General features: G+C 45.2%; 1 protein-coding gene across 15 annotated transcripts in view; it reads left to right on the forward strand.

The window, feature by feature from the left end:
• LOC139534215 (pleckstrin homology domain-containing family A member 5-like) overlaps positions 1–14,269 on the forward strand; it is a 137,444-nt gene that overhangs the window by 64,349 nt on the left and 58,826 nt on the right. Inside the window, exon 1 of one of the 15 annotated variants that reach the window (XM_071333147.1) lies at positions 5,857–5,976. The exons of the other annotated variants lie outside the window; for them this stretch is intronic. The gene's annotated coding sequence lies outside the window, so the exon portion shown is untranslated. Of the gene's footprint in view, positions 1–5,856; positions 5,977–14,269 lie in introns of those variants that run through there. 15 annotated transcript variants of the gene reach the window in all.

Genomic DNA, 14,269 nt, shown 5'->3' on the forward strand with positions numbered 1-14,269 from the left:
GGTTGCCCTTTTCTTGTGGCACCAGGTCACAAATCTTGCTGCTGTGATGGCACACTATTTCACCCAGTAGATATGGGAGTTTATCAAAATTGGATTTGTTTTCGAATTCTTCGTGGGTCTGTGTAATCTGAGGGAAATCTCTCTCTGTCTCTCTCCCTGTCTGTGCGCCTCTGGATATAGTGGTTAGTAGTGCATACATAGACACACAACGTTCCGTGCCCCAGTTTCACTACAGAAATACTGCATTCAAACGATCCCGTCTTCTCATGGCCTTCTACAGTATGGCAGGTGCATCTGTAGCAGACCAACATGTAGTGCTTGCCATTCCCAGCCATGTTTGGCACACTAACAACATCCATATACAGGTAACTGCCAAAATAAAGTAAACACCAAAAAAGTGTCTTCTAGGGCATTGGGACACCACGAGCCAGAACAGCTTCAATGTGCCTTGGCATAGATTCTACAAGCGCCTGGAACTCTGTTGGTGGGATGCAACACCATTCTTACACACACACACACACACACACACACACACACACACACCCTTTACACCCCCTATGGTCCTTTGAGACTCCTCTTTCAAAGTCACTGAGATCTCTTCTAGGTATATTAGCCAAAGTAATGGGCAACTGGGCATAAGCATGGTGGGATGATGATTGCTTAATTAACAGGAAAAGGACCTGCTTTCAATATGTTTTGTATCCCTCATTTTGGCAGTTACCTGTACATCCCATCAATGAGCTCAAGTGTGACTGATAGAACAGTAGACGTATAACAAACTGTTCCCCAGCCTATAGAATGGGGATGGAAAAATGTTAACAATCATAACAATGTTATGATTCATGCTGTACTCTAGCTGGCACACTGTCCTCCTGCCTCATGCCAGCCCACTCAGCTGTCCCTCTCTACCTACACCTGGATGCCCACTCTGACAGGAAACAGGAAGTTACATCACAGAGAGACAGGGAGGAAGTGCAGACCCATGGTATTGACATGTTCAAAGCCCTTTACAGTGTATCATATCCCATTCCCCTCCCTTCCTCTTACAAATATTATGCTGTCTCTGCTGTTATTTTGAGGTCTGTATCAAATATTAATGTGTAATTTTGTTTAGTCCTGGGAGACCCACTGTTGATGTTTGTATTATCAGTGAAATCCTTAATGAATTATTCACACTAAAACGTACCGTTGGAGACAGTGAAGAAAAGTCCTGCTTTATTCTGGAAGTGTTTGCTTGGCTCTGGCAGAGTTTCAGTAATGATATTCTGAAAGAAATGGCTGTTTTGACTGTGTTCCTTTGGGTGTGTTTCAGCACATATGGACTAGTCGTCAGTGAAATCTACTAAATTATATATATTTTTTAATATGCCACTGCTCACACTGATAGCGTTTTGGTGCAAGTCTTAACATATGGTGTCATTTTACAGCACGTCTTAGTCTTTCTGTCCCCTCCCAGTGCAGCTTATGCATGGGGATGCAGTACTCAGCGCTGGCTGAGAGTGTGTATGACAATAACTCTTCTGGACATGTTGGGTCTCGGTTCAGCTACACTGTGTTGTGCTGCTGTGACACGGGTGCCATTGAGGACCTATGGCTTTCTCTCCCCTTCCCTCCATCCCCCTCTGTTTCCAGGGATTTTCCTGCTATTGAAATCCTTGGGCGGATTTTAATAGCAGTGTACATTTCAGGATTGAAAAACGCTTTCAGTGTAAACTTAAACAACTAAAACGTATGTAGAAGAGATAATGGACGTGTGTGTGTGTGTGTGTGTGTGTGTGTGTGTGTGTGTGTGTGTGTGTGTGTGTGTGTGTATATATTTTAATAATATAATATTTGAGACCAAAAAATAATTTTGCTGTATTGATTTTATTATGTTTGAGCAAAAGAACACAGCATTAGCCATGTCAAAATGCATAGAATTGCAGGTAATTAGATTTAAAACAGTACAAAATTCTCAGCTCTATGGCAGAATATGTAGAATCGTAGTAAAATGTGCTTTTAAAACAAACAATTCCTCTCAGCTCCATGGAGAAATGTATAGAATTTCAGGAAATTGGCTTAAATATTCAAACATTTCTCTACACCGCAAAAATGGAGGCCTCAAATTGTCTCTATTCCACGCCCACTACCTAAACCCCTTTATGATCCAGAAAAAACCCTGCTTTCTCCCTCCAACTATCTTTCTCTCTCTTTCTCTTTCTCTTTCTCTTTCTCTCTCTCCTTTTTTTTTATTTTTTTTGTCTGACTACCACATCCACTGCTAGGCTCCAGTGGAGCAGAACAGCCAACCCTGCCTGCCTGCTATCCTTCCTCTCCTCCCTCCATCCACCCACCTGCCACCCTCAATCGTCTTATGGTCTCCCCCATCCTTTCCTCTGCTCCATTCCTCAATCCACCCCTCCCCGCTTCCCCATCTTCTCCCCCCACTTACTTCAACCATCCTCCCAAGCCATCCCTACTTCCTCCTTCCTACCATTCCTCTTCCTCCTCCCTAGTTCCTCTCTTTCCTCTTTCTCTCCTCCCTCCCTCTGCTGAAGGACACAGTAAATGTCACACTGCTGCACTGTGGCCCTGCTCTCACCTGTTGCCCCGGCAACCTGCCTCAAACATGTGACCAAACAGGCAAGCCATGTTTGTGAAGAGCAGAGTAGTCTGACGTGTGTGTGTGTGGGGGGGGAGGGTGTGTAACAGTGTGTGTATCTTATCAACCTCATACAGCCTCTCCTCGCAAGCCCTTTACCGTAACTCAGCCATTGCCTATCAGTGTTTACCCCTGCTGCTAATGCTAGTCCTCTACTGAACATACTGTTTATAATGGCTTCATTAAAGACCTCTGTCTGAGAGGGTAACAAGCAGGGTGCATGTTTCAGTGACTGACCCTTGTGTTGTTGCCCTCTCCTCTCCACTCCTCTACTAGCCTGTTAAAATTCCCTAGTAAGTATCACTATGACAGGAGAGTAACTCCCTGTGTGTCCAAATGCCACCCTATTCTCAACATAGTGCACTCATTGTGACCAGGGCCAGCATAGGGCTCAGGTCAAAAGTAGTGAACTAAATAGTGTACCATTTGGGATTGTAACCTGTCTCTCTGTCTGTCGGTCTGTCTCTGTCTGTCTGTTTCTCTCTCTCTGTCTGTGTCTCTCTCTCTCTCTGTCTCTGTCTCTCTCTCTGTCTCTCTCTTGTCTGTGTCTATATGTCTGTCTGTGTCTCTGTCTCTCTCTCTCTGTCTGTCTCTCTGTCTTTCCCCCCCATGTTAAATACTGGCTCTGCTCTGCTCTAGCGTCTCACTCTAATGGATTCAGGTTGCCTACAGCAGTGTTTCCCAACCCTGGTCCTCCAGTGACCCCAACAGTACACAGTTTTGTTGTAGCCCTGGATAAACACACCTCATTCAGCTCATTGAGGGCTTGATGATTAGTTGACAATTGAGTCAGGTGTGCTTGTCCAGGGTTACAATAAGCATGTGTACTGTTGGGGGTACTGGAGGACCAGGGTTGGGAAGCACTGACCTACAGGACACACTAGCAGTAAGGTTAAGGGCATTGGGTTTTACAGGCTCAAACTCATCACATTAGATAAGAAGTTAAAGTACAACTTTTTTTTATGGAACTTTTCGAAAGCGTTGCAGTTTATCGCAGCGCCTTAAAAATGGAACAGGAAATGTGGTCGGCCCAAATATGAAACTATTTTGGGTTTTATAGGAAAACTTCCGTAATCTCTTTGTGACAGTTATAGTGGGGAGAGGAGAGAAGACAGCAGGATAGAAAAGGTCTTTGTTAACTCTGTCTGCTTTACCACTTGCTGACTGGCACACAGCAGCAGAGACCAGAGAGCCTAGATATGATAATACACATCTGGTCTGGAGAACACACACTTCATCTCCAACGCTCCAACGCCCATAGGCATTGATTCACTCCTTTATCTCCCCGTCACGGTGGGTGCACACGCATGCGTGGGTGAGTGCTTACGCCTGTCTGTCTGTTTGTGTGTGCGTGCGCACTTTTGCAAGTGTGTTGGTCTCTGCTTACTTGGTCTCTACATACAGATGGCTGCTTCCCAAAATATTCTGCTTAAAAGCTTGTTTCACTTATCAGCAGAGAGGGAGCAGGAGATTGCGGAGTTTCAGCTGTCGGCATTCACTTGATAAAATACTGCGGAGACGTTTTTCAAATCAAGTACCATACATCCGGTGGGCGCTGCCTCTGGGGTTGGACGAATACAGTTACTGTTAATTTAGAGTTTTAGGACAGGAGAGTTCCTTGTCTATCCAATACGAGCTCACATGCACTATGGAGCCTAACACCGCAGCTCTCTTCCCTGGGCCCATTTGACATTATCAGCTTTCCTCAGCTAGCCAGCTCTCAAAACCTTAACCCCTCTCTCCTTCTCTCTCTCTCGTTGATATTGTGGCTCACACTGGATTGGGTTGCGTTCCAAATGGCTCCCTATCTGCCCTGGTCAAAAGTAGTGCACTATATTGGAAATCGCATGCCGTTTGGGACGCACCCATGGATTTAGACTTCACATGCCCTCTGTTGTTTCCTGGACAGTTGATGCAGGGTGGATCTAGTGGACTTTTCCATTCTCCTGACCTCATCTTACCTCTTCGCCTCCAATGGGTATTCATCCTCCCACTTCCCTCCTTCCCTTGTATCTCCACCATGTTATGGGTAAATGGGATGGCGGGAGATTGGTTTTGAATGCAGCCTATTGCTGTTACAATTCACCTAGCTTCCACATAGGGGAGAAATTCTAGTTGTAGCACCAATTTGAGTTGTGCTACAATTCTAGTTGGTTTTTGAACAATGCCAGGTTGGTTGTTTTCCCCTGCTATTTAAACCTATTGAGGAACCCCAGCAGGGTTCAAAACAGCTTTCTGTGTGGAGAGGATATGTAGTGATGAGCCTGGTTTAATCTGGCGTCCGGTCCCCCCCCCCCACACACACACACACTAAAATGGTCCTCTCTCTCTGGAGCCATTGTGGCCTCTCCTCTCCTCCCCATCACCACTGCCCCTCTCCTCCAGGCCTGAATAACAGCACTAAGCTGGGGGAAGCAGATTAGCCCCTCCACAACCATTGTCCGCTTCCTATTAGAAAGAGCCCTGACTTGTGGTTGAACTTCAGGGTCTCTCCAGGCTCTTGTTGCCCATTTACACACGTGTGTGCTGTTCTACTACCACATATCACAGCCTGGTATAAATACATGTTGATTGGGAGTCTAGAGGAACATCAAGCATTAAGTTAATGATATAGGCCTAGCTTTGGAGAGGAACGTCCAAGCATTAAGTTAATGATATAGGCCTAGCTTTGGCGCAGAGGCTATAGGCTTCCCTTAATATGTGCACTCAGTAGACACCATGCACTAGATGTGATTTAGTTCCCATGTAATGTTCATGTAGCTCTAAACGTTTAGGCCTATAGTTTACATTGAGAGGAGCCTGTTAACTAGTATGTGTCTACTGTATTTTGCACGCCACCCGCGGTCACGCACATACAGCCTGAGCCTTGCAACTCATAGTATCTGTAGCCTATTCCTTGTTTTTCAACGCACACGTGATGAGACATCTGCTTTGAAAAGCACTGCAAACCAAACGGAATCATATTTGAACGAGTCAACTCTGAAACGCAATGTAATGCACGAATAAATCAGGTTTCGAAGTCATAAGCGCACAGCACGGCAGATTTATTACAGCTCGGTCTGCGGCGCGCATTTAACAGAGCAGGCGAGTGAGAGCGCGCGCATTTAACAGAGCAGGCGAGTGGGAGCGCGCGCATTAACAGAGCAGGCGAGTGGGAGCGCGCGCATTTAACAGAGCAGGCGAGTAGGAGCGCGCGCATTTAACAGAGCAGGCGAGTGGGAGCGCGCCAGTGAGTGAGCGGTCACTGAAGTGGGCTGCTCTCACCCAGTCCGCATCTGGAAAGACTGCTTTTATTTCACCAGTTTTACTGGCTTCTCCACCGCAGGCGTCCACTCGTAAGTAAACACTATCTGGAGATTATTTAGTCTTGTTCTGTAGTCATGCTTAGATGCTATTTATTTATTATATAGGCTATTGAAATAATGGCATTGCTATTTACGCGTGCAGTTCTGTGATGCCTTGTTGGTATGACATGCTATATTTCACTGTAGCCCACGCGTTTTCATACATTATGCATATTTTATTAAGTACACACGGGATGCGCTGCTCAAAATAGTACAGGTGCTCAGATTCTTCCATATAGGGAACTCTACCATTTGTTGTGATATACTGGGTTGTGTTCGTTGCTGCGTTGTGTAACCATGACTATAGGCTTAAGGCAGCTTACAATGAGGCTTACAAGGCAGAGTTAAATTGTAAAACTGTAAATGCAGTCTGTAAAATAGTTATTGTTTTGATTTTGTTATATTTAGTATCATGCATTCAGCTCTATTTGCTTACTGTATCCTATAGCTGATGTTACTCAGCCTCTCCTGTTCTCCTCTCTATCTTCAATCAACCTCCCATACCCCAGGGGACAATAGAATGGAAGCTTGTCTCGCTCTTTCTCTCATTCAAATTGTTGTTACTCCTTCTCATTCTAGACCCATGTTATCCCTCTCTTTCCTGTGGTGTACAGTAGAAATTCGTTATAGGTGTCAGGCTGTTCTCTGCGTCCTGTTGTGAATCAGATGAAAGTTGTATTAACAAGCTGTGGTTCAGTGATGCCAAAGGGGCCATGTATTTCCCTCAGCCAGCTCCATGCATCTCATTGGTCAGCTCTGAGTCCATGTTGATGAGTCTCCCTACTCCTTAGACTCCTCTGTCAGGGTTTCTTTGCTCTATTAATTAGGGAGTTTCTGTTTCTACCATTTTGAATTAGGCGAGACTCTATTAAGCAGCTATCAGTCTCACTATGCCAGTGTCCTTTTGGGGATACACGTAATTACTTTTGAGTTCAGACGTTTTCTCTGTGTGTGTGGGCTTATCATTTTCATTACATTTACATTTACATTTAAGTCATTTAGCAGACGCTCTTATCCAGAGCGACTTACAAGTTGGATTAAAGGGAGGTATACTTTTAGGGGGCTTTCATACCAAATTGGTTTAGAGCTTGTTTTCACCCTTAGGTCCGTTAGTGTGTCCACAACAGTCCAAACTGTCTGCACTCGGGAGCACACTAAACAACACACCGTGGTTCACTCAAAAAGGGTGGTATCGGTCCGATTCCATTTTTACCATGGCGTGGTTCGCTGCAGGTGAGAACGCAGTCCGAACCAAACACAGGAAAATAATCAGAGGTATGCAGTTTATTGGACTGGGAGCATTTGATGAAATGCACACAGTACCATAACTTGATATCTCAAACATTCTGTGAGTAGCAGGGCATTTAATTAAGAGTGCATCCTGTGCAGATTAGGCTGGGGCTATACCGGGGATATAGGCTAAATGTAGTCTATTCACATCGCAGTTAGAGTGGCTATTGCACTATTGTTTCCTCCCGCATGTTGTTGGAACACCAAAGCCAATGTAATATGAAGATGGATGAGCACATGAGCATTTTTCTCCAATAAACAAATGACTTGCATGAACACATGGTTTTGTTTAGGCATTTTAGTTTGTGGTACATTTGGCAATGTGAAACCAACCGGACCAAATGAAGAAAAAAAAATGGAACAAATAATGGAACGACAGTATAGCTCAGAACTAAATGCCCTTAGTTGTCTTTCTGGTCAATAGTTTTCTGATAAAAACAGAGACTGGGAGTAATGGATGTGTTCACCTGATTTAATTCCCTATAGATCAACTTTACCAATTTAAGAAGGCTGAGAAATTAGAGCCCTCTAAGACTCAGAGTATCTCCATCACAAGGACAAGAGGCGCCAGCTGGCAGGCACCCTATTACCTGTAAGTGCACGACTTTTGCCACAAACATATAGGGCTCTGTTCTGATCAAAAGTAGTGCACTATATTAGGGACAAAGGTGCCATTAGAGACACTGAAAGTGGTTGACAAGACCATGGATGGATGGACTGACTGACAGAGGGCAACATGTGGCACTCTAATTCTACTGTCTCCATGGTGACCCTGACTGAAGCCCCTCGCCCCCTCTGGCCCAATCCAGACCTCATATTTCTTCCATCTGTTATTTTCCCCTGTCTTCTTTTGAACTGTCCTTCTATCTAGACATGGAAATCAAATAAGGTTGTTCTGAACCATTCACAGCCTGGCATTCCATTCCCCCTGCCGTAGAACTACATAACATCAGCCATCTGCCAGGGTTACTATTGGCAACACACTCAGTTTGACTTGTTTGGGTCAGTTTGAGCAGTGCTGTTTTCCTGACTGCATTATTTAATATTTAACTGTGGGTTATTTTCTGCTCTGAGGTGAATCGGAGTCCATATGCTGTTGCAGTACCTACAGTAGCTAGTCTATGGGTTGAGTGTATTCATAATTATCATCTATTCGTATGGATGGGTTATAGCAGACTGTTATTTGCAGATTAGAAAAGGCTAAAGGAGATTGCCATGTATTTTATTTTAAACGCCACCTTGTTGATATATCATATCTAATCTGGGAACCCAGAACCAAATGCTGAATGCCCGGTGCGCTGGCTATAATTTGTTAAGTCTGTCATACTGTCACAGGAGACTAGGGATGTAACGAATGTAAAAAATGTTCTGCCAATTTTTAAAAATAGTTTAAACGAAAAAATGACGTGAATTCATAATGGGTATGACCGCTAGGGGGCAATGCAGTTCAATCTACCGGAGTCCTGCCTTCCTACCAGACTGCGCTCACCTTACTGCTGCCCTTCACCCACTCAACAACGATGGTATTAATGCCGTTCTAGGTTCTCTTTTGTGTGATTCTCCTCCATGTTCTCAGTTGTCAGTACCGGGGTCTTCATGTCCCCCTTCCCATCAATGCGAAGGCTCGTTTCAGTGATGTATAACAGCGTGTTCAAAAACGTCCAACAATCTGTTAAGACCACTAATGGTGTTTGACAACGCGCGCTTTGTACTTGAAGAGCAATCATTGTACAATTTCTCCACCAGGCCCGTCACGTTTTTTTTTGACATGGCATCTTATCTGGTTCTAGATATGTCATTAGGGTATTGAAGCCGACATCCTCTACCATTGACCGACAATGGCTGCATATCAACTGCAATCATTTTTGTAATCTGTGTTGTGATTTTCTGACTCTGTCCCTTATCGCACTCCTGCCAGCAACGGATTGGGTCTCACTGTGCCTCCCTTTCAGCACCTGTACTGCCACTGTAGCTCAGTTCCACCTCGCAAAAGTTTGCATTTCATCACCTTCTCATTTAACTTCTCAAAGTATTGCCATACAGGGCTTCGCTGCTGTCACTTGGCTTTCTCACTCTTCTATTCCAACTGTTAACGACGATGACGTGAGGAGCGCTTTATATCTGTGGCAAATAATTGAAAGATTCATATCTCCACCTATTTAAAGCATTGTTGTGTCAGGTATTTGTTTAAAAAAAAATGTTTTGCCTTTGATGATTAACGGGACCTATTAGTTGTAGTTTTGTGATAACTGCACTGTAGGTTACATTTTTTTCATCAAACGTTAATGATCTCAAATTCGTTGAATTTATTTACATTTTTTATTTAACCAGGCAAGTCAGTTAAGAACAAATTCTTATTTACAATGATGGCCTGGATTCGAACCAGGGACTGTAGTGTCGCCTCTTTCACTGAGATGCAGTGCCTTAGACCACTGGGCCACTCGGGAGCCCAACATTTAAATGTCATAGCCATAGTCTCCTATAGGGTTATCTGAAATGGCACCCTATTCCCTACACAGTGCACTACTTTTGACCAAGGTCCATAGCGCTCTGGTCAAACTAGTGCACTATATAGGGAATAGGTGCCATTTGGAATGCAACCTATATCAAATCAGCTGGTATGTATTCTGTATGTAAACATTGGCCCTGGACTTGTCACACGACGTACCGTATTATCATTCCAAGCTCTTACTCTTAACCTGATTCTGAATTGTATGTGCAGGAATTACTTTTTGATTGAGCAACAAAGGAGATTTGTTCTCGTTCCCCTTCTTAAGAAAGGAGTTTTAGCATGTTGTCGGTGATGTGGAGGGCAGCTAGTGGGAATCAGCTTTGTATTAGCTATCTGCCTTAGCTTAGCTCACCCTGGATCTTGCTGTTATGCAGTAGGTGCGCCCTGCTACTGTAAGTAATAGCCTAGCTGTTTTAGTGCACTTCATGTTTAGTTCAAATGCTACAAGGTGTTTTGTCCCTTGATAAGCTTTTCAGTTAATAGTGGTAGAGTATGGCATTCTCGAGTAACGGCACTAGCATTTAATTCTTACATCCATGTGTAGTTGTAATTTAATTGAAGTGCTTGTTGGAGTTTTTACTTACTGGCTCTTCTAACAGAAGGAAGTGTTGGAGAGACTGTCACCAAACCTCATTACAGCACAGTGGGTTGGCTCATTAACAGATACACTATATATACAAAGGTATGTCGACACCCCTTCAAATTTGTGGATATGGCTAATTTAGCCACACCTTGTTGCTAAAGGGTAGAGCTGCTGCTTTCAAGGAGCTGGACTCTAACCCGGAAGCGTGTAAGAAATTTGCATACCGCCCCAACAGATCCACAGATGATGCAATCTCTATTGCACTCCACACTGCCGTTTCACACCTGGACAAAAGGAACACCTATGTGAGAATGCTGTTCATTGGCCACAGCTCAGTGTTCAACACCATCGTGTCCTCAAAGCTCATCACTAAGCTAAGGACCCTGGGACTAAACACCTCCCTCTGCAACTGGATCCTGAACTTACTGATGGGCCGCCCCCAGGTGGTAAGGGTAGATAACAACACAGCCGCCATGCTGATCCTCAACACGGGGGCCCCTCGGGTGCGTGCCCAGTCCCCTCCTGTACTCCCTGTTCACTCATGACTGCACGGCCAGGCACGACTCCAACACCATCATTAAATTTGCCGATGACACAACAGTGGTAGGCCTGATCACCGACAACGACGAGACAGCCTGTGGGGAGGAGGTCAGAGACCTGGCCATGTGGTGCCAAGACAACAACCTCTCCCTCCACGTGATCAAAACAAAGGAGATGAATGTGGACTACATGAAAAGGAGGACCGAGCACGCCCCCATTCTCATTGACAGGGCTGTAGTGGAGCAGGTTGAGAGCTTCAAGTTCCTTGGTGTCCACATCACCAACAAACTAACATGGTCCAAGCACACCGAGACATTCGTGAAGAGGGCACGACAAAACCTATTCCCCCTCAGGAGACTGAAAATGTTTGGCATGGGTCCTCAGATCCTCAAAAGGTTCTACAGCTGCACCATAGAGAGCATCCTGACTGGTTGCATCACAACCTGGTATGGCAACTGCTCGGCCTCCGACCGCGGGGCACTGCAGAGGGTGGTGCGTGCGGCCCAGTACATCACTTGGGTCAAGCTTCCTTCCATCCAGGACCTCTATACCAGGCGGTGTCAGAGGAGGGACCTAGAAATTGTCAGACTCCAGCCACCCTAGTCATGGACTGTTCTCTCTGCTACCGCACGGCAGGCGGTACAGGAGCGCCAAGTCTAGGTCTGAAAGGCTTCTTGACAGCTTCTACCCTCAAGCCATAAGACTCCTGAACATCTAATCAAAGGGCTACCCAGACGCCTCTTACGCTGCTGCTTTCTGTCTATGCATGGTCACTTTGACTCTGCCTACATGTTCATATTGCCTCGACTAACTGGTATCCGCGCACATATTACCTCAATTGTCTCTGTACCGGTACCCCCTGTATATAGCCTCGCTATTGTTATTTTACTGCTGCCGTTTAATTATTTGTTACTTTTATTTTATTTTTTTATTTTTTACTTAACACTTATTTTTCTTAACTTCTCAAAGCGTTGTTGGTTAAGGGCTTGTAAGTAAGCATTTTACTGTATTCGGCGATGTGACAAATTAAGATTTGATTTGAGTTCTCCAGTCGGCTTTGGACTCTGGAGCAGTGGAAACGCGTTCTCTGGAGTGCTGAATCGCACTTCACCATCTGGCAGTCTGACGGATTAATCTGGGTTTGGTGGATGCAAGGAGAATGCTACATGCCCGAATGCATAGTGCCAACTGTAAAGTTTGGTGGAGGAGGAATAATGGTCTGGGCTGTTTTTCATGGTTCTGGGCAGGCTAGGCCACTTAGTTCCAGTGAAGGGAAATCTTAACGCTACAGCATACAATGACATTCTAGACAATTCTGTGCTCCCAATTTTGTGGCAACAGTTTGGGAAATGTCCTTTCCTGTTTCAGCATGACAATGCCCCCTGTGCACAAAGCGAGGTCCATACAGAAATGGTTTGTCGAGATCGGTGTGGAAGAACACACTGCGCTGACCTCAACCCCATTGAACATCATTCAGATTAATTGGAACTCCAACTGAGAGCCAGGCCTAATCGCCCAACCTCATTAATGCTCTTGTGGCAAGCAAGTTCCTGCAGCAGTGTTCCAACGTCTAGTGGAAAGCCTTCCCAGAAGAGTGGAGGCTGTTATAGCAGCAAAGGGGGAACCAACTCCACATTAATGTCCATGATTTTGGATTGAGATGTTCAACGAGCAGGTGTCCACATACTTTTGGTCATGTAGTGTACATACTGCCATGGAAGACGTCACATTAACACAAGGAACAGAGGAGAGGATGGCTTTCTGTAGGAGGACTGTTTATTTATAGATCTGCTAACAAGGACGAAAGCAAGGAAAATTAAGATGGCGTCCGCTTGAAGGCAATTAGAAGTGCTTCTTGTTATTGTTTAGAATACTGCCAACCAAAGCCAACTCTACAGTGATGTAGGTGGATTAGTTAGAGGGTGTGCGTGTTTGCTGCAGCCTGGGTTGTTTGCAGTGGAGGCAGTATCTGACGTTTTAAAGAGCTTTTCTCCTCCCTAGGAAAGGTGTACAATACATGTCATGGGTGAGTCAGAGTGCTATTCTGAATGCTGAGAGAGAGAGCAGGATGCAGAGAGAGCGAGAGAATATTGAATAGAGAGAGCGAGAAGCATCGGTTGAGAGGGATAGAGAGAGAGTGCAAGGGAAATGAGGAAGGTCTGTCTCTGTGGCCTTTCTGAAAGGTTACCCAGTGGTGCCAGAGAGAGCAGTGTGAATGGCAGGGGGCTCTACAGGGAGCGGATTAGCAATTGTTGGCTGACCCTCAGCCTTTATAATAGCAGAATACTGAGACAAGGGTCTGAATATGGACACATTGTTCTCTCCATGCCGGGCCTGTACAGAACCGAACACCGAGACGTATTCACACTTTTCAACAAGGTCACATCAGAAGACTTGTCATTCATCCACTGTGGATGAAGACATTTAGAAGGGCTCGGCCCTGGCCTGCGTTACAGCCATTTGACCAAGGCAACGTTTCACTTGGCATTTAGAGCAGAGGGAATCATACAGACGGGAACAAACATGGTCTGACATTTTAAATGTGTTTTGTAATGTTTCTGACGTCTTATGGATTAGCTGTCATCATAAGATTGATGGGGCTCCTCCTGCTCCTGACACCTTGTTGTGTCAGGGTTATGTAGGCCCTATGACAGTGTTGTGTATGTCTTATGATGAAGGGTTCAGCTAAAGTGTCCTCACACAGGGGCTTGTTAGAGGGGTTGGGTTGAATGCGGAAGACACATTTCAGTTGAAGGCATTCAGTTGTACAACTGACTAGGTACCCCCCTTTCCTTTACCCACAACCCACTGGGGGCGCTCATCAGAGAGCAGCACGAGTAGCAGACTCCCGCTGGCAACATGCCCTCTTCTCATCCTCCCTTCCTCCTCCACTCTCCACCTCATACTCCCTTCCTCTCATCTTCCACTCACCTCCTCCCTTTTTTCTGTTTTTGGGTGATTACTTCTCCCACGCTCTTTCTCTGTTTAGTCTGTATCTTTCCCTCTCTCGGTTTCTATCTCTCTGGTCTGAATATCTTTCTCTCTCTCTCTGTCTCTCTCTTTCTGTTTTCTCTCCCAATCTCCCTCCATCATCGCTGGTGGCCGGCTTTTGAAAAATTGTTTACAGCAAATTATGGTGATTTGTAGTGTTGTGCTGCGTGTTAGCGGGCGGCAGGGAGGGATGGAGAGGTTGGACGAAGTGCCTGTTGATTTTCATCAGCGTTTTCCAATAAACACATTATTTCTCTGGATCCCTCAGAGTCCCTCCTACCAAGCACAATTAGCGTAACACAGAGAAGACTAATCAAAGTCCGTACTGAGACCTGGGTTGACTTCAGCGTGACGGCAAACAACATTCC

This window comes from Salvelinus alpinus, chromosome 11, assembly GCF_045679555.1.
Source record: "Salvelinus alpinus chromosome 11, SLU_Salpinus.1, whole genome shotgun sequence".
Lineage (NCBI taxonomy): Eukaryota > Metazoa > Chordata > Actinopteri > Salmoniformes > Salmonidae > Salvelinus > Salvelinus alpinus.